The following is a 20,098-nucleotide window of genomic DNA, read 5'->3' as shown; positions in this document are numbered from 1 at the left end:
AGCTACTGTGAACCTCCCAGGCTGAAATAAAGGTCTTGCAATCAGCCTTCACCAAAAAAAAAAAAAAAAAATAAATAAAAAAAAAGTCATTCACATATGTGAATTACTCAAATGACCAACTCTTAAAGTGGATAATTATATTCTGCCTCCCTTAAGTTTCCCCTCGGAATAGCTTGTTCTTCATTTCCTGTCCTGAAGTTATGATATTCATTGTCAAGCTGTGAGAAGTTTTAAATATGGCAATATATTATATACATAATTGTTGCAGTGTTGCTGTGCACTATTAAACAGGTGGCTGAATTTCAGTGGTGGCTGAAAACTATACAGTATAAAACTAAAGTCTGTTTTTGAACCTGTGCATCTGACTTACAATTAACAACAACAAAAAAATCAGTGAGCGCCTTCTAAATTCACACGTTGAGGATTTGGTCCATTTTTTATAAATCAGTTTGGAAACATCTTTGGGATCCTTCTTCATGAAGGACAGTATGTAAGTTTAAGTTGTAATTTTTCAGAGCTGAACTTTTAAGAACTTCTTACAACTTGACTTTCACTAGAGAGTGAGGGATGGTAGATTTTAAAAAATGTTTTCGTGATAGATCAGTTTTCAATTGTAGCAGTTCATTTAGAGTCAGGACAACTCATAATGAAGACATTGCTATGCTGCGAGTGAGCTCCAGACTTAAGTGCAGGTTCTTTAAGATCAGAGCATCAGTATTTTTAAAAAAATCACAAGAGAAGAATTAAAGAGTTTATTTCCTTACTACTGCAATACCTTTTCTTTAGGAATATGGATATAAGGAAATCAAAGTGCCTTTGTAATTCCAAACCATTTAGTTCTGAAGATAGTAAAAGACTTTTTAATTATTTTATTTCAAAAGTTGCTCTTTATAGTCCCCCCAGCCCTGCTGCCATTGAACTAAATGGCAAAATTCCCATTGGCTTCAATGGAAGCAAGGCAGGGCCTAACATTTTCTTGTATAGGTCTTATATAGCAGTGGTTCTCAAGCAGGGTACATCAACTCATTTAGATATTTGCCTAGTTTTACAACAGGCTACATAAAAAGCATTACTCAAGTCAGTACAAACTAAAATTTTGTAAAATGACTTGTTTATACTGCTCTATATACTATACACTGAAATGTAAGTACAATATTTATATTCCAATTGATTTATTTTATAATTATATGGTAAAAATGAGAAAGGAAGCAATTTTTCAGTAATAGTGTGCTGAGACACTTCTGAATTTTTAGGTCTGATCTTGTAAGCAAGTAGTTTTTAAGTGAGGTGTTAGTAGTCTCGAAAGGTTGAGAACCCCTGTTATATAGCACCCTTCATATACAAGGTGTTCTCTGTCATATGCTTCACTAAGTATTGAAAAATTAGTTAAAATCTGGTAGCACAGTGCCTGTGGAGGCAGCAACAATATATCAACCACTGATCTTGACAAAGCAGTATTAGTCCTATGCATTTTTGTGACTGAGTGCAGGAAGTGAACACCTAAGTCTGTTTTACTTTATTTTACTGAGCAACAGACTGCTGGCCAGGCTACTAGTTTTATATGAAGCAGCATGAGATGTGTAACCTTTACTAAGACAAATATCAAAGAGGAGCAAAAAGGACCTGATTTTAATATGGTAGCCATGTGCAGCATTGAAACTCGACATCTTATTTGAGTCAGAACAATAGCTGTATTGCACTATAATGCAAGTGCTGCAATGGAAGTACTAGTTATGAGCCCAAGTTCTGATACAGAACATGATTATTACCCTATAGGTTCTTCCCCCTGGATCACAGCAGCACCCTCTCTCTTTGATGACATGAGCCAACACCTGGTACAAAAATTCTCATAAAGGACATTGGAACTAGCTCACGTTGAATCCTCTGTATACTTCACATTTATTTACATTTCCTATAAAACTAATATCTGGCATTTATGTAACATCTTGAAACAATGGGAAGTATATAAGACGAGTTATGCTAATCAAGCCCTTTATTTTCATAGATTTAAGGCCAGAAGGGACCACAGTAATCATCTAGACTGACCTTCTGTATAACACAGACCACAGGACTTCCTTGAATTCCTTCCTGTTTTGGATGTTTCTAAAAGAAATGCTAAAATTCAATCCTGATTTAAAAATTGCCAAAAATTTAACGTACGTTAAAGGAGGAGGGTTCCAGACCCTGGCCTCTAGCTTGAGTCTGAAGATCTACATTGTGGTTAAAAATCCCCATAGCCTGAGGCTTCTGAATCTAAATCAGATGACATGGACCAGCTGTGGGTATTTAATTGCAGTGCAGACATACCCTCTGACTCTGGCATAGAGCACTGACTCTCAGGCTATTTTCTTGGAGTCCTTCCACAAGAGCCCAATTTGCTCCTTATTATTTCTCTCAAACTGAGTTCTCTCAGACCTGTTAAAAACATCACCCAGCTGATCAGGACTAGCTGCTGCTGATCAGGTAGCTAATCTGGACAGGTGTGGCTGAGCTCAGCTACTCTTAAAGGGCCATCCAATTTATGACAATCACATTATGACCACAGTGTACTTGCTGGGGGTTCATGTGACTTGACTCCTCAGTCCTAAATCTTTTTCAGAGTTATTTCCCATGACAGATTCTTTCATGCTCTAAACTTAGTCTCCATTCTTTGTTCCTAGATGGATGACTCTACATGTGGCTGAACTGAAAAATTGTTTGCTTTCACTCATTTTACCAACTGCTCCAGAGTGCTCTGTAGCAATGATCAGCAGAGGATGACAATTCTGGAAAGCAGATATTCAAAAAGAAAAGCTGTGCTCAAAGCCAATTTACAGCAGTAGATAAAAGTCACAGTCTGTCTAGGTCACAACAGAGCAGGCAAAAGTCTAGGCCTGGGAGCCTCCAGCAGATACTATATTTAACAGTAGCTTCTAAATATAACAAGACTTTAGAGGGGATTAGAAACTACAACTGTCTGGCCTTGCGGAAAAACGCTAGCAATTGTATTCAATTGACAATTGTGCCAAATATCTGTGGATAGTGCAAAAAATAATAAAAGGAGACCTATAAATAGCATCTTCTTAGAATCTTAATATTTAAGAATCTAGCTTTCTGAAAGCCATAAGCAGGCTTTCTTGAGCCAGCAGTATACACCTATATACGATGTAAGTGGTGCTAATTACTGCTGTGCACACCACCACCTACCTGTTTTATGGCAGTAAGCAGCTATGGTGAAAAAGAGGTGGGACACACCCTTTGCGGGAAGATGCCTATTGGACAAAGCACGCCAACAAAGGGAAATTACAGTGAAAAGTCTAATTCATTGAGCCTTATGTTTGAGTTTAGCGTTAAAGGCCCGCTTTATCTGCGATGCTGACTGTGCCGCGGGGTTTAATCAGCGAGTAGTTAATACAACGCCTGGCAGGTAGTGGGGCGCTCTAGGAATGCCAACAGCATGGCCCCCCCACAAGCGATCAGGCCGTACCGCTTCCCGGGGAGCAGGACAGGAGATGCTCGGAGTGTCCCGTGAGCGCTCTGGCAGCCCCGCTCCCAGGGCAGCCTGGTTCTGTGCAGACGAGCTGGCCCAGGCAGGCTCCGCGCAGCAGGCGCTGTGCACCGCAGTGGGTGGGGAGGTTGCGCGAACCGACTCCCAAGGGAGAACCAGGATTCCCTCCGCCGGGGCTGGGCCCCGGGGGCACCACTAAGCCCCTCGCCCGTAGTGCTCCCTACGCCGCCCTGCCGAGTCCCCGCCCTGGCGCAGCCAGGCACCTGCTCCGAGCCAGCGCTACCCAAGCCCCTTCCCAGCGCGTGCAGTCCCGCCCTGGGGCGGCCGCCACCCCCTCCTGCACCGCGGGGCTAACTCTGCACCCCACGCGTCTGGCCCCATGAGCTAGGCCAGCCCCGGCGGGCCGCCGCAGCTCGCCCGCCCACTGCAGCAGCCGCTGCTCTCCCCGCCCCGGCCTCGCCTCCTCACCCGCCCGCTGGAGCCGCCGCGGCCGTTCCCCCGGGCCCAGGCGGGCAAAGCCCAGCAGCCAGGCGGCCGGCGTTGTACAGGGAGCCGGTGGGCTGCGAAGGGACTGGAGGGGCCGCGGCAGGGGCGGGCACCGCCTCCCGGAGGCGGGTCGGCAGTGACAGCTGGAGAGCATGGGCGGGGCCCGAGCCGGCCTCTAGGTACAGACACTGGGCGGTGCGGCGCCGCCTGCTCCCCGGCTGCATCCAGACGGCGCTGTAGCCGCAGCGGCAGGTTCCTCCGGGGGTAGCGTCCCAGGGAGCGCGTAGGAATCCCGGCGGGCAGCTGGCTCCGCTGCGGCGCTGGTGAGCACCTCGGGGCGGGGTGAGTGAGCCGGGGAGGTAGGGGGGGAAGGATGCTGCTGCTGGGCACGGAGCCTTTGATGGCGTGGGGCGAGTGGGTACCAAGTACCGCCCTGGAGGGTGGGCACGACTGGGCTCTGTGCCAGGCTGCTCCTTTCTACCCCCCCCGTCTGTAGCCCATTGCGAGTGGGGCCCCCCTTCCCCGCCCACCCTTCTGCCCACTGCGAGCTGGACCCGGCGCCGGGACCCCCGGCCCTGCTGGGTGGGGTGCAGTAAGTTGCGCTGTCACCGCCAGCACCGCCGTGAACAGAGCTGGAGGGATCCACCCTGCTGCATTCATCTCCCGGGCTGCTGCTCGCTGCGGAAAACTGCCTCCTAACTCCCCCAGCCTCCCACACCCAGGAGGCTGTGTGGGGTGGCCGCCGGTGCTAGCCCTTCAGATGCTCATCCTGATGCAGGATGGTCTCACTGTACAGCGGAATGTGGTCTCCACCCCTCTGCAACTCTGGAGCAGCCATCAGAAGAGCTGGGGTGGGGCTGGGGAGCGGCTTGGTTAAAAGGGATTTCATCGCTCCTTAGGTGCCATTGTCCACCTGTTTAAAGTGGTGGTGGGGATCCCCCCCCCAACAAACTCTCTGGGTGAGATCGCGTAAAGCCCCTCTGCTCCCCTCACTGCTCTGTTCTGGAGAGGGAGCTGGCATGAATGAGCCTGAGCTATTCCTCTAGCTCTATCCATCTCATACCTCAGAGTGGGGGTGGGACAATTGTACTGTGTATGTCTGTCTAGATATCCATTCCTCTGAATTTTTAGGGTTTCTGTTTTGTTTATTTCCTTTTTTTATTTGTATTACTTGACACCAAATCTTGCTTTCCTTGATTTCAATGGGGACTGTTCATTTGAGAGAGGCCAACAGGATTTGGACCCAAAACTGCAAGCCCTACAAGCATGGAATTCCCCCTGAAGTAGATAAGAGGCCTGCACTTAGAGGATTTGCAGGATAAGGCCTTCATTTATGAAAGGTGTCCAAAGGGTGATGGGGCTCCTAATAAGCATTATTTATATAATGTACTTGCTTAAAAGCACACAATTGGTTGTCTTCAATTTCCTTTTCTGTGTCAACATTTAAAAAACAAACCGTGCTGGAAATTTGGATGAGTAGTCTGGACATCTATTTTCAATGTAATTCCTGTTTGTTGGCCTGTCTATATATCTTTAATGACTGACTGAGATTTGAGAACTGTTTTCTTTCCCCCCACACCCCTTCACGTTGGCATCACAAGCAGCCTTCAGATTTTAGGCCTCTGCAACTGCATGGAGCTCAGTGGAGAAGAAGGGGTTAATTTTTGATTAAAAAGGGAAGTGAAGGAGGGTATAGTTCTCAAGCAGCAAACATGCAATGTTTTTCTGATTATTATGCTGTTAAATATTTACAATTTGTCACAGTTATCATCCAACCATAGATCATTAGTCCCTTAAATGATTCAAATCGATTCAAATGTAACTTGTTGCCTGCAAATAAAAAAATGCCATCAATGTAAAACAAACAACCCTTCCCCCACCCAACCCCCTTCCAACCTCCTAATAAAACTGATTTTCAAAATGAGTAATTGTGTAAAATGCATCTAGTGAACTTTATGGCTGGGAAGAAAATTAATTCCACTTCCTTTCAGAATTCCTTCTCTTTTGTGACTTTCCCTCACAGAGATCATTATCACGTTCTTAGGCCTTGCTCCTGCAAATATGCATATATGGTATCTCTTTTTACAAGATATTGAGACTACTGATCTACTGATAGCAGACTACTGATCTACTGATACTATATACATGTATGTTTTCAGGAGTGGTGTTTCTGCTCTGACTTCCGTACATCTCAGGTGGCAGAGGCAGAAACTGCACTTCATGGTTTGCCCAAGTGTAGTGGTGCAGTTGAGGAGCTAAAGGGGACAAATGTATGCAGGGATGTTGGACACTGGCACTCTGCAAGGGGGCATATGGAGTATATAATACATACATTTATTGATTGCTACCCATGTGAATATATATCAGTGTTGATTATATAATTTAATGGGGCCTTGGCACAAAAAAATCTTTAACTTTGAGGTAAGGTTGCTACACTGCACAACTTTCCGATGCATACTCTAAAAACCAAGGAAATAAGCAAAGTTATTCAATGCCCAACCTATGCTTTACTCATCATTTCCCCTTCTTATCTTCTATTATCTCTATCCACCCACAACCCACCATCATTCTGAACGACTAACAGCAGCCTTAATTCCAGCCATACATAACATACGCCAGGGGTTCTCAAACTGGGGGTCAGGACCCCTCAGGGGGTCCCGAGGTTATTACATGGGGGGTTGCGAGCTGTCAGCCTCCACCCCAAACCTTGCTTTGCCTCCGGCATTTATAATGGTGTTAAATATATTAAAAAAGTGTTTTTAATGTATTAGGAGGGTGACACTCAAAGGCTTGCTATGTGAAAGGGGTCACCAATACAAAAGTTTGAGAACCACTGACATACACCAACAGACACAAATATGCAGATTTCAACTCTAATTTTTACATTAAAATTAATACCAAATATAGGACAATCATTAACATACATCACCCACTCATATAAGTTTTCCTAAACAATACAGAAAAACATATCTCACAGCCATCATTACCTAACTCACTTTCCCACCCCAGTAAAACAATCTCAGAGCTATGCATGAAGTAAGTTAGGGAAGTGATACCAACCCAATATTTTTCCAAGGTAGAGCTGATTTTTTGTAAGAGAAATTTTTTCTTTGGAAAATGACCTCTTTTCAGAAATGAAATGAAAAATTTAGCAAAAAAAAAAAAAAAAAAAGGGGTGCTCTCTTTCAATTTTTTAAAAAATTTCACAACTTTTTATTTTGAAAAACTATTCTGAAAACCTAGTTCCGGATAAATGGAGAATTTCTTTAATGGTTTAAACTAAAAATGCCATGGGGGAAAAATGAAGAATACATTCTGAATTCTGAAAAACAGAAACAATGTAATATTTTGTGTTTATGTGAATGTGTGTATTTTGGAGTTTTTAACCCACTGTATTCTAGGAACAGTTATGTCCTCAGTCACTGGAGGCTTTGTGTGAATTGTGAATTTTGGAAAAAATTTTAGCATGAATATCTTAATTCAAGACTTTTGAAGGCTTCGGTAGCTCAGTTTCTCATCTAAAGTCCTATATCATCTCCCTTTACTCCATTGGGACCTACGGTTTAAGTGAAGGGGAAGCACACCGAATTCTTTTACCCCTGTTGCTGTGTTCAGGGACAGTTCTGAAAATCCATTCTCTTAATCTTCTGGAGCATGGGGTTCACTTTTCCCTTTACGAGATGAGATGGGAAAATTTTGGCACAGAACTCTTCTTATGCCTGGGTCCCCTATCTCTCCCCCAATCTAGAGGTAATGTATTTCTCTCCACAACCTTCTCTGAGTTTGACATACTCTTTCATTAATATGGTATATGTGTAATTTTTATATATATATTTTGGGAGGCACCTGCCTGCAGGTGAATTTGGAGGGTGGAGCGGCTGGGAGAAGGCTCTTTGCGAAGTCAGGAATACAGAGTGAAAGGTTATCTTCCCTGCTGTTTGATGCTTGGTTTTGCTACTTTTGGGCATATCACTATATAGTTACAGTGCATTTTGTTAATTGTTCACAATGTCTCCATAATATGATAAAAGAGACTTTGTAGGGGGGAATTTGTTTGAAATTAAGGGAAAAAAACACAGTTGGGCCTCATGGCAACCCCTAATTTATCTACCTCCCCATCCTTTGGCTTTGTGGAGGGATTTTGTTAAATATATGTAGATTTTTTTTAAATGTTCCACTATATTTACTTGGGTTTCTCCTGATTCTGAGGTCGGGAGCCTGGAAAGATCAGCAAAGGACACGTGACCTAAAGGAATATGTAAGGGGCCTTTAGAAACTATGAATAAACAAATTACTAGTTTGGTGAGCTTCATTTCCTCCAGGTAGTATAGTTCAGTGTCTTTGTTTTTTAATTCAGTCTAATGAATGGGAATGGTTGAAAATGAAGGAAGTTCTCTGGCATTACAGGCTTACTTTTTATTTTTATTTTTTGGAGGTGCTGGGGTGACTGGTGTGAAATGCTAGCAGCAAAGATAATTTGATCTTTTTTCTTATTAAGATCTGGTACTATCGATTTAATTTTTTTTTTCTGGAGGTGAAACTGATAAATTAATCAATGTAAAGGTTAAAAAAGACGAGCTATCTGCTTGGTCATCTCTGTGTGAACCTCTTTCAGGTGTTGCTAACTGCAGCCCCAGTTAACTGCACAGATGCAGGCTCTGTTAGTGCAGCTCATTGCAGGATCAACTCAGCAACTCTCTTGTTTACTTTGTCAAGTTTTCTCCTGTCTCACTCCTTTTTACTTTCTTTCAGACTGTTTTAGCAATCTTTTGCCTAAGCTACAGTTTCCCAAGTTGAAACTCATGTATGTGTCATATTTCCTCATGTATGTGCCATATTTCAAAGTGCCATTTTAATTCAGCTATAGTCCCCCTTTACCTCTTGAGTATCTTGGAGCCACTCTAAAAAGGTATTGGCTGTCAAATATTTCCAGTCACCCTTGTTTTATTTTAACTGTCACCTCTTTGTTCTGTACGGAAGTGTCATTGGCAGTGTGACACTGCTGCATGTTGTAGTTTCACTTTTGCTTTAGTTTGAAGTTTCAGAATGTGCTGAAGAGGAAATACATTGTCTTCTGGGAATATCCTCTACAGGATGCACATATGTTACTTCTGTTAAAGCTAATGGGAATTACATGTATACATTTTGAGCTTTACCTACTCCCCTCCTTGCTTTGATTTAGCTATTCAGGTAAGAACGAGGAACAATTTTTTCCCCCTCTCTGTGAAATTTTGTTCTAGTATCTTGTCATCATCTTGTTTTAAGACAAAGCGACCTAGGTGGCAGCTTGCTGGCCCTGGAGACTGAAGTCCTTTCCTTTATCCATATAACGGGAGCAAGAACAGGCAGCTATAGTGCAATCTTCTTTACACTTTTCTGCCAGTGTTGCCTTAGCTGTGTTCTGTAGTGACCACATGTAGATTGAGGGGCGTTTCATTCTGTTGAGACTTCCCAAGATGGTGACAATTGCAATGATTTTTTTTATGTGGATTCCTATTGTGAGGTTACAGTAACACTTCATATATGCTGTCAGATGCTATTTAAATCCCTACCTATCTGGGCTGAATTTGAACTGATGAGCTAAAGGTGCAAGGTTCCCTATTCCATTACCAATCCCCTATACCATCTTGTCCCTCTCCTCACTATCTCCTTTTTTTTTTCCAACCGACAATTGCAGGGGAGTGGGAAATAATCTCCCTTGCACCTTGAATCTAAGCAGATACATATAGGTGGGTGGGGGGGGGTCTATTATTTTTCTGATACTGTGATTTTATATTTGGCTTTGGTCATTAGTTCTGAATAGCCTTGAAATTCAGAATACTTTCTTCATTTAATCCTTTCTGCCCTCCCTGTGTCTGAAACTGTACTTCAAAGTCCATTCCATAGAGTGGAGAGAACTATCTGTGATGGTGATATTGCTGCAGGTCAGCTTCCTTAAACTGATTGATGAAGTGTTGGAAGATGATGCTGTGAGTATGAGGCAAACCCTCCTCTAGAGGTGAAAAGCGTCACTCTTGCAGTGCTTCCAGCCTGCACAAATGCAACCTAACAGATGCACATTGGAAAACATAATCCCAACTATACATATAAAATGTTGGGGTCTAAATTAGCTGTTACCACTCAAGAAACAGATCTTGGAGTCACTGTGGATAGTTCTCGGTAAACATCCACTCAATGTGCAGCGGCAGTCAAAAAGGCAAACAGAATGTTGTGAATCATTAAGAAAGGGACAGATAATAAGGCAGATAATATAATTTTGCCTCTATATAAATCCATGGTATGCCCACATCTTGAATACTGCGTGCAGATGTGATTTCCCCATCTCAAAAAAGATATATTGGAATTGAAAAGGTTCAGAAAAGGGCAACAAAAATGGTTAGGGGTATGGAACGGCTTCTGTATGAGGAGAGATTAATAAGACTGGGACTTTTCAGCTTGGAAAAGAGACGACTAAGGGTGGATATGATTGAGGTCTATAAAATCATGTCTGGTGTGGAGAAAGTAAATAAGGAAATGTTATTTACTCCTTCTGATAACACAAAAACTAGGGGTCAGCAAATGAAATTAATAGGCAGCAGGTTTAAAACAAAGAAAAGGAAGTATTTTTTTACACAACGCATAGTCAACCTGTGGAACTCTTTAACAGAGGATGTTGTGAAGGCCAAGTCTGATGTTTCAAAAAAGAACTAGATAAATTCATGGAGGATAGGTCCATCAATGGCAATTAGCCACGATGAGCAGGGATGGTGTCCCTAGCTTCTGTTTGCCAGAAGCTGGGAATGAGCAACAGGGTATGGGTCACTTGATGATTACCTATTCATTCCCTTTGGGGCACCTGGCATTAGCCACTGTCGGAAGACAGGATATTGGGCTAGATGGACCTTTGGTCTGACCCAGTATGGCTGTTCTTATGTTCTTAACTGCATCTTGACATTTCCATTGGAACAGATCCTGTCTTCATCTTTCATTAACAGCTGGGTGGCACTGGCTTGATGTAGGCTTTGATGTAACTGTTTTCTTCTTGACTGGATTCCATCCAAATACATTGCAGATCTTTCTTTCTTAAAGAAGAATCCATTCACATGCAATCTCTCTCCCATTCCTTGACTTTTTATTTAAATCAGAAGTGCATTCTGTCCTACTTGTACATATTAGCTCTCATGAGAATTGTTTTAAGAAAGATGAGTGCAAACTGAATTTCACTATGGGAAACTAAGAGCATTCAGTGGACCAACATGAATGATAGACTTAGAGAAGCTCATTTGCTGCATCTATTCAACATAATCCCTTAACTTTTGCTTGATACTTTGGCTACTACTGTATCAGAGTTTATAATGTCTGGGGTTCTTTCAGGGTAAAGAGTAAACTTTATTTTTTATTTTTTTTCTTACATTAAATAGTGTAAACGTTGTCCAGTGTTTTAGTCCTCCAGATCTTGACCTACATATTTATTATTTATTATTAATAATAATTCATTCATATGAATGTGTTTTGTCTTTCTCCACTTAACACACATTTTATTTGTCTCTTTTTGCAAGTGAGGAAATATTTTTGTAGGTTTTATTTTTATATTCTTTTTGTCTGTTAAGAATATGACTTTCAGGGCTGTCATGAAGAATCTTAACAGCTTTGGGAACTTCAGTTTTACACTGGAATGTCAGAATTGGAGGGGGGGGGGAGGGTGAAGGGGGATTGTTCCAACTGGACTTCTGTAGTCCTGACTCTCTTGGTGCAGGTAGTATGTGACTGGCTGAGAGGTGAATGTGCCAAACTGAGTGGAATTTTGAAGAATCTGGCTCTTAGACAGCAATGACTTACAATGTTTTTTTCCCTGTAGTAAGTTATCTTATAGTTGTAGAGCAGTGGTTCTCAAAATTTTGTACTGGTGACCCCTTTCACATAGCAAGCCTCTGAGTGTCACCCCCCCCTTATAAATTAAAAACACTTTTAAATATATTTAACACTATTATAAATGCTGGAGGCAAAGCGGGATTTGGGGTGGAGGCTGACAGTTCACAACCTCCCATGTAATAACCTTGCGACCCCCTATGGGGTCCCGATCCCCAGTTTGAGAACCCCCTAGGGTATTATGCATGTTACTTTGTCTTTTTCCTTTACTTCTTATGCAGTCCCATTTTTTATTTTTGTGGAATTTCTGCATGGCAGCATTTCTCAATTGTTATTTGTTATGGCATCGTACTAAATAGGAAGCTTTGACAGTCTCTGGTTTTTGTAGTAAGCTTGTAGGATTTCTCACTCACTCAGTAGCATGCTATCTGAGGACTGTGTTGCCAATAGTCTTGCCTTTACATTAATAACAACAAAGAAAAAATACACTGGGAAAATTTCCTGGCATAACTATAGCAAGAAAATAATTTTCTTCTCTAGCTATTCCAAAATAACTCCCTCTTTGGACACTCTGCTCCTAAATAAAAACATCTTTAAGACAGAATTTCAGAATAGTATCAGTATGCCCACATGAGGGAGTTATTCCAGAATAGCTATAGTGGAACAGCTATCCCACTATAGCTATGCCAGTTAATGTCCTTGAGTTGACAAGCCTGAAGAGGTTCTGTCGGAAATGGATATGTTGATGAGTGTGAGAGAAACACAGACTGGATGAGTGGTAAAAGAATGTGAGTGAAAAAGTAGGAAGGAGTGGGTGTCTGAGTGTAGGTAACTTTGTTGATGAGATGGGAAAATTTTGGCACATAACTCTTCCTATCCCCGGGTCCCCTTCCCTGCATAGACACGCCCTAGGATAAGAATCTAGCTCCAATTTCTATTACTTATCCATGCTGAAGGTAATTTTCAATTGGTGAAATTCATCCTGGGCAGAGGACCTTATGTCCCACTTCAGCCTTTAAAGGGCAGATACTATTAGGGCCCTGATCCAAAGCCCACTAAAATTAATTGGAGCCTAAGGGTCCCAAGGTTTTCATCCAACTTGAGCCTAAGGGGTGAGTAAAGTGGTGCACAGAGCCTTCTTCCCAGAGTACATTTTATCCAATATGTTAAAACGTTAGATTGTGGAATACTTCTAACAGGGCTGCTAGCTATATCAATGTATATATCAGTCAGAACAACTGCTGTATGCCCAACTCACCAAAGGAAAAAGGAAACGGGGAGGCCAAAAGAAAAGCTTTAAAGACACCCTCAAGATAAACATCAAAAGATGTGGCATCGACACCACACACTGGGAGACAGCAGCTCAGGACAGGGATAACTGGTGAAGACTTGTCAAAAGTGGACGTTCCCTCTCTGAGGAAAATTGCCTTGCCCTGGTCACAGAAAAACGCCAGAAAAGAAAGAAAAGACAACTGTCATGCAGCAATCGCGGCCCAACCCTGTCTTCCACCTGCAATGTCTGCCAACGAGCCTGTGGCTCAAGGATCGGACTCCTCGGCCACCAAAGGACCCATAAAATAAAGATGATCTCTTCTGTGAAAGAGATCATCCTCGACCTCGAGGGATTGTCAATGATATATCCGTCATCAATGCTGGTATTAGAGGGGCCCTGTCAAGTTAAAATTTGCATGTTCTTTAAACAAACAAACAAACAAACACAACCAGCACTTTGTATTTCTAACAACTGCTTAGATTGTTAAAAGTGAATGAATTTAAAGAATTCAAGTCTTCACTTATGCATTTCATTCTCTGATTCTCCAGTGCTAGAACAGTGTCACAGGCAATGTTTAGATCCAAACAAACAGTTTGCTTTGAATTAAAAAATGAAAATCGTGATAACGTTTCTAACAATATTGGGCTGTTCAAGGCCCTTATTCTGCAGTTTGTTGTGGCTGGATTTTTTTCATTTGTGTGGAGCCCCATTGATTTTAGTCCTGTCATATACAATGAATTGCAGGATCAGGACCTGAATCATTACTTTTAATAAATGGAGAAACACAATCCTGTAATTTGAGTTTAAACACTCTGTTCCTCTCTTGAATCAGGCTGATGGGAATAGTAAGCTGTGTGCAGATACATTATTTCATTCTCTGATGTCAGAAGAGTTTGATCTGCTTGGAATAATCACTATAGAAGTATGTCAAGGAGACAAACCTGTCAGCCTGTTCCCCATAATACAGAAAGCACAGTTCTGAAAACTGGTGCTCATTTCACGTATTGGCATGGCAGGAAGAAAAACAAATTGTTTTGTCAGCTTTCATATGAGACGTTGGTCTAGCAGGAGAATGCCTTGTGCCTCATGTAGATACTATAGGTATGTACAGTAGGAGCTCTTTCTTGTCTTTGCATTTTATAACCATCACTTATAAAGCTCTCCTTTTGAGAAAAAAAACTTGTTCAGATGCTTTCCCCCTCGCCCCCAGGGTAATCTGCTTTTATTTTCACAGTAGCTTTAGTAAAAAAAATTTCCTCCTACGTAACCTGCTTTTTCATTCACTGCAGTTCTCCTCCTCTTCACTCATGATAAATATCAGCCTTCTGTGTCAAATGCAGTTAAGCCTTTTCCAGTATGTAGTGCATTTGGAGTTTTCTCTGTTATATAATGTACACTTTCTCCACTTCTCCTCCAATGAGATTGTCCTTATAAGACTGAGTTAGTGACATAGATGTTTGGGGATAGGGTGGGGAATTATAATGATTATAAGAATTTATGTGATGTGATTATTATAATCTTATACGGATTTATATATGTATGTATTCAGATTATACTACATGTCCATAACTTCATATTTATTTAAATGTTTAGCTTTTATTACTGTTAACAAACATGCTTTTTTTGTCTTTCTGAATTCAATATAATCTTTGTATATGAGGATATCAGGTTGTATATTATATAATTAACAGATACCATGCAATGTCTTTGTTTAATGGAATTTCTCTAAGTGTGGTTACAACTAGAAAAGTGACCCTAGAAACTGTATCACTTTTCTCAGGGTATCTGCTCTGTGTGTGTCCAAGTAATAACAGTTTTCTTTAATAACAAACCTCTAATGTGCACACTAGCAAGGCTTTCAGCTGTGCTCTTAGCATCAGGCCTCCATCACCCTTCTACCTTTCATTCCATGGAAAAACGCTCCATGGATAGACCCCTTCTGGGTTCTAAATGTATTGTGGTTCTTCTGTCCAGGGACCTGGGGTGCAAAAGCCACGTAGGGGGATTAGAACATTTGTGCACACTGTGGATCTATGTAGCAGCACCCAGGAAGTGGGACTCATACATCCCTGGCAGTGTGGCTCCATTGTCTTGGATTGGGTGAGAAGAGAGATGGCACATGCCAGTGCAGGCTAAAGTCTGCAGTAATGGCCATGTTGGTACCTATAAAGGTGGGGAGGAGTCTGTCCTCCACACCTATGGAGATGCTGCATACAAAACGCCAAGTGAAGGGCTCTTGCCAGGCGATTGAGAATTTGGTCCTTGTTGAATTATTTTCACTGGCTGGGTATAGGAGACAGAATTTATTTGTGTGTGACCACTCTCCTCTACTCCCGCATGAATTTGCATTGTTGGTACTTAAAAAATCATCTCCTCACTTCCCAACTGACCAACTCTGATATAGAAGTTGGAAACAAAATAGACATGGAACTTGATGTCTTTTGTTTTTAGTTATTTTTGTGACTAACCAAACTGTTAGCTAATCTGGCTGATATTTCAGAAAAATGAAAATAATATAGTGTTGCCACATTTAATGGAGAAAAGAGTGTAGTAGTTAAAGTAAGAGATAAGCCAAGTTGATGAGTTTAGGGTAATTAAAATACTAATCCTTCAAGCTCTGTGCTGCTTGGTCATTTGTAACCACTGGAAAGATATTCATGGGTTCTTTAACAAAAAAGATGTTGGATTTAGTTTTCCCCTTGCTTTGTGTGTTGCTGTTACACATTCCCTTGTACACTCTCTGTCACTTTCCAGGTGCTTATGATATGCCTGAAATATAATTCAGGAAATCTTGGTATGGTAATCTTAACAAAAACAGTCTTTGTGCTGAGACACATCCCAGACTATTGTCCTGATAGAAGTGTTTGGACTGCATATTCATGATTAAAAAGCAGTACCTTAATTGATTGATTGACCACGTGGTAGAAGAGATAATGGGATTCACAGGCTGTCTGATTCCCATCACAGAACAAATCTCTGATTTGTTTGTATGTAATAGTTAAACAAGCTTAGGGCTCAGGCTGCCAGTCACCAAATATATTCTTTTCCTCCCCTCCTCCATACCCCTTTTGCCCTAATTATTTTTTCAAAATGAAGCCATTTATTTCTTCAGTCACTACTCTTTCTGATTAAAAAATCTTAGTAAAATAAATGTAAAATATCTATCCTCTGAAGCAGTTTTGTATTTGGTTTGTAGAGGGATACATTGGTGGAAGAATTTTTCACTGAATGATAGCCTTAGCTTTGCTGAGAAATAATTACCATCTGAAGCCAAGATTCCATGTTTATGGTCTGCTGGCCTTGTTTGGCTTTTAGAATTCCATGTCTCCGTTTCATCCCTGTCATAGCTGATGTTCTCCTTTTCTTGAAATCTGCTGACCTGATGCAGCAGCAGAGACTTGAATCAGAAGACCCAAGAGAAGATGTGGAAATTTAAAATCCTGGGTCTCTGAACATACCGCTTTTCTGACTGCTTTTTGTGAAGCACATCTCCAGTATAAAATAGCACCCATTGTGCTGATGCAAAGTAGCAATTTATCACTAGAAACAGTGTTGAGAAAAATAGCCACTGTTACTGAGAAACTTCTAAGGTAAACGAAGATGGTCCATATAACACATACCCTTCAAGTCTGTTGAATCATGTCCTATTTAGAGTGCAGCATATAAAGTACTTAAAAAAATTGATATAATATCTTAAGAACATAAGAATGGCCATACTGGGTCAGACCAATGGTCCAGCTAGTCCAGTCTTCTGACAGTGGCCAATGCCAGGTGCTTCAGAGTGAATGAACAGAACAGGCAATCATTGAGTGATCCATCCCCTGTCGTCCACTCCCAGCTTCGGGCAATCTTGGCTGTAACCAAACACAGAAACATTAGATATGGATCTTCATGTACGAAACTGATAAACCAATCATCATGTCACATTCTTAATTTTTTTTTGTTAGAGGTGTTCTTCCTTTTCCCATCCCAAGCTGTGATATCACTATCTCCTGCATTCTGCCTTGTCTTTCCAATCCCACAAACTGTGTGTCTTCAAGGGGTCTGGAAGGGGTTCTGTGGCAAGTGGCCTGGGTCTGAAATGCATGTTTATGAGCGTTTTACTCTCATTTTCCTCCCACTACCCTTTTATTACCTTTTCTATTTTACATATGCCTCTTGTCACTACAGCTGTCCTTCTGCACAAAGGAGTGAACTGAGCTCCCTTTAGTGTTTCATTAATGTCAGTCCTGATCATCTGGCAGATGTTGTTGAATGACACAAGGCTGACCTCCTCCCTCAGGTGATCTGTAATGCCCTGTGCATCTGCCATGTTGGTGGGTGAATGACAGAGCCTGAAACTGGAAAGAATGTTTCCCACTGGGTGCTTCCTTTAGGAAACTAAGCTGTTCATATGAAAGAATGTTCGTGTTCTAAGGTTTTAAGGCCAGAAGGGACCATTACAATAATTATTCTGATTTTCTACAAAACACAGGCTGTAGAACTTCACACAGTAATTCCTCCATCAAGTCCAATAACTTGTAATTGAACATGTAGAAAGGCACCCACTCTCAATTTAAACACCCCCAAGTGGTGGAGAATCTACTACTTCCCTTGGTAAACTAATTCAGATGGTTAGTTATTCTCATTGTTAAACAGTTCAGAAAGTCTCTTCTTTTAGTTGTGATAGGCAATATGGCCTCCTGGATAGAGCACTAGACTAGTACTCTTGGCACCTTGTTTCTGTTCCTGGTCCTGCAATCAGTTTGTTGGGTGACCTTGGGCAATTCATGTCACCTCCCTGTGCCTTGATTTCCCCATCTGTATAATAGGGAAAATGATACTGACCTCCTTTGTAAAGTGCTTTGGGCTTCACTGATGAAAAGTGCTATGGATAAGCTATGTGGTATTATTAGTAGCAGTAGTCTGGCTAATTTACTGCAAAGAAAAATAAACCTCCCATGTTGCAAATGTGAGTTAATGGAGAAAGAAATTATCATGCATGTATTGAATATATTGATGATCAAAATCTTTAACTGGAGAGCGCTTTACATTGTGCAGCAATTTTTGACAAATAAATTGTTCTCACTGTTGTTTAGAAAGAAGAAAAACCAGTGGTCTTGCTGCCTGGCATATCTGGTTTAGGCTGCGGTAACTCATTAGAATATTCTAAAGTATGCAGGATTACATAGATGGGACCCTATCTTGTCAAGTTAAATATGGTGCACTGTGGTTCTACTGTTAAACTAATATGTGGACAATCCAAAGACACCCTACTCTAGCTGGACAAACAAATTATCTGACTTGTTTACCTTTATGGCAATTTAAAAACATAGCAATTTTTAAAAAAATGAAGTGCAGAGAAAATTGCTCCTGGCTTCTTTATTCATTATATGTTTTTTCCAATTTCTGTGGATTCAAAATTAAACATTATTTATTTATTTTGTAATTTAAATATTCATTAGCTATTCAGATACAGTGCAACTATTTGACCAGAGATATATGGTCACTCCAGACTTGTCACTGGACACTTTCTCTTCATTTCAATATACCTAATAATAAAAATACAATTGGCACGATCAAGAAGTGGATCTGACAATTCATTTCTCATGATCTTTCATTGATATAGTCAGCATCCCTTGCTATGTCGTAGGGTCTGATTCTGAGAGTTGCTGCTAACAAGTGCATAGATAAGACTAATTATGAAAATTCATCAGTACAAATACGTTATTTTGTTCCATTTTATTTCCATTATGTAGCACCCCATGAGACAAAAGAAAAGAAGTTTCTGACTCACGGAATTTATATGGGCATGATCCTGAGAGTTGCTGAGCTCCCATTGAAATCATGTGTCCGATCCTTCACTCTTTGTAATTGACAAAAGCAGGATTGGACCCATAGATGGTAAGTTGACAGATATCTGACCTGCATATTTCATACAGTATCACGCACACCTAAATGCTATATAAATAATGTGGAACAAAATAGCTTGTTAATTATTTATATTGCCAGATATTTATAAGCAGTGTTATCTATGCACTTATCAGTTTTATGTTTCAAGTTAGAATATCTTTTTACAGTGTAGGAGACTGATGATACTAATTACAGTCAGAGCACAATCCAGGCAGGTATTAAACAAGTTCTTCATCTCCGAAAGCTGTTCAGTCTTGACCTACAGCCAAAAAAAAAAGGTAATGGCTTTTCGTTTAACTGCAGTATGCATCATTGTCAAATGAGAAGTTAATACATTTGGTGTATATAAGAACAACCCATGGGTCAGAACAATGGTTCATCCAGCCTAGTATCCCATCTTCCTATGGTGGCCAGTGCCAGATATTTCAGAGGGAATGAACAGAACAGGGAAGTTTGTTGAGCGATCCAACTCTTGTTGTCCAGTCCCAGCTTCTGGCAGTCAGAGGCTTAGGGAAACCCAGAGTATGGGGTTGCATCCCTGGCCATCTTGGCTAATAGCCATTAATGGATTTATCCCCATGAACTTATCTAAATCTTTTTTGAACCTAGTTATTCTTTTGGCCTTTGCAACATCCCCTGGCAACAAGTTCCACAGGTTGACTATGCATTGTGTGAAGAAGTAATTCTTTGTTTGTTTTAAACCTGCTGCTTATTAATTTCATTGGGAGACCCTTGGGTCATGTGTTTATGTGAAGGGGTAAATAACACTTTCTTAATAACTTTCTCCATACCATCCATGATTTTATAGACCTCTGTCATACCCCCGCCTCCCTTAGTTAACTTTTTTCTAAACTGAACAGTCCCAGTCTTTTTAATCTCTCCTAATTTGGAAGTTGTTTCATGCCCCTAATCAATTTTCATCACCTTCTCTGCATCTTTTACAATTCTAATACGTCTTTTCTGAGATGGAGCAACTAGAACTGCATGCAGTATTCAAGATGTGGGTGTACCATGGATTTATATAGTGGCATTATGTTTTATTATCAATCCCTTTCCTTAAGGTTTCTGACATTCTGTTAGCTTTTTTGACAGCCACTGTATGTTGAGCAGAT

At 41.0% G+C, this 20,098-nt stretch overlaps 1 protein-coding gene across 7 annotated transcripts in view; it reads right to left on the bottom strand.

The window, feature by feature from the left end:
- LOC112109836 (SWI/SNF-related matrix-associated actin-dependent regulator of chromatin subfamily E member 1-related-like) overlaps nt 1-4,050 on the bottom strand; it is a 30,227-nt gene extending 26,177 nt beyond the window's left edge. For 4 of the 7 annotated variants that reach the window (XM_024204517.3, XM_024204518.3, XM_024204519.2 and 1 more), the window contains exons 1-2: nt 3,956-4,050; nt 3,187-3,251 (exon numbers count right to left, since the gene is read on the bottom strand). The gene's annotated coding sequence lies outside the window, so the exon portion shown is untranslated. Of the gene's footprint in view, nt 1-2,046; nt 2,104-3,186; nt 3,692-3,955 lie in introns of those variants that run through there. The other 3 variants (XM_024204515.2, XM_024204516.2, XM_024204514.3) reach the window with 3 other exon arrangements.
- Between the last annotated feature and the right edge of the window lie 16,048 nt (nt 4,051-20,098).

Source organism: Terrapene carolina, unplaced genomic scaffold (genome assembly GCF_002925995.2).
Source record: "Terrapene carolina triunguis isolate 2854851 unplaced genomic scaffold, T_m_triunguis-2.0 Scaffold66, whole genome shotgun sequence".
Taxonomy (NCBI): domain Eukaryota; kingdom Metazoa; phylum Chordata; order Testudines; family Emydidae; genus Terrapene; species Terrapene triunguis.
Note: the sequence above shows the minus strand (reverse complement) of the source record. Positions and strands in the feature narration are given on the sequence as shown.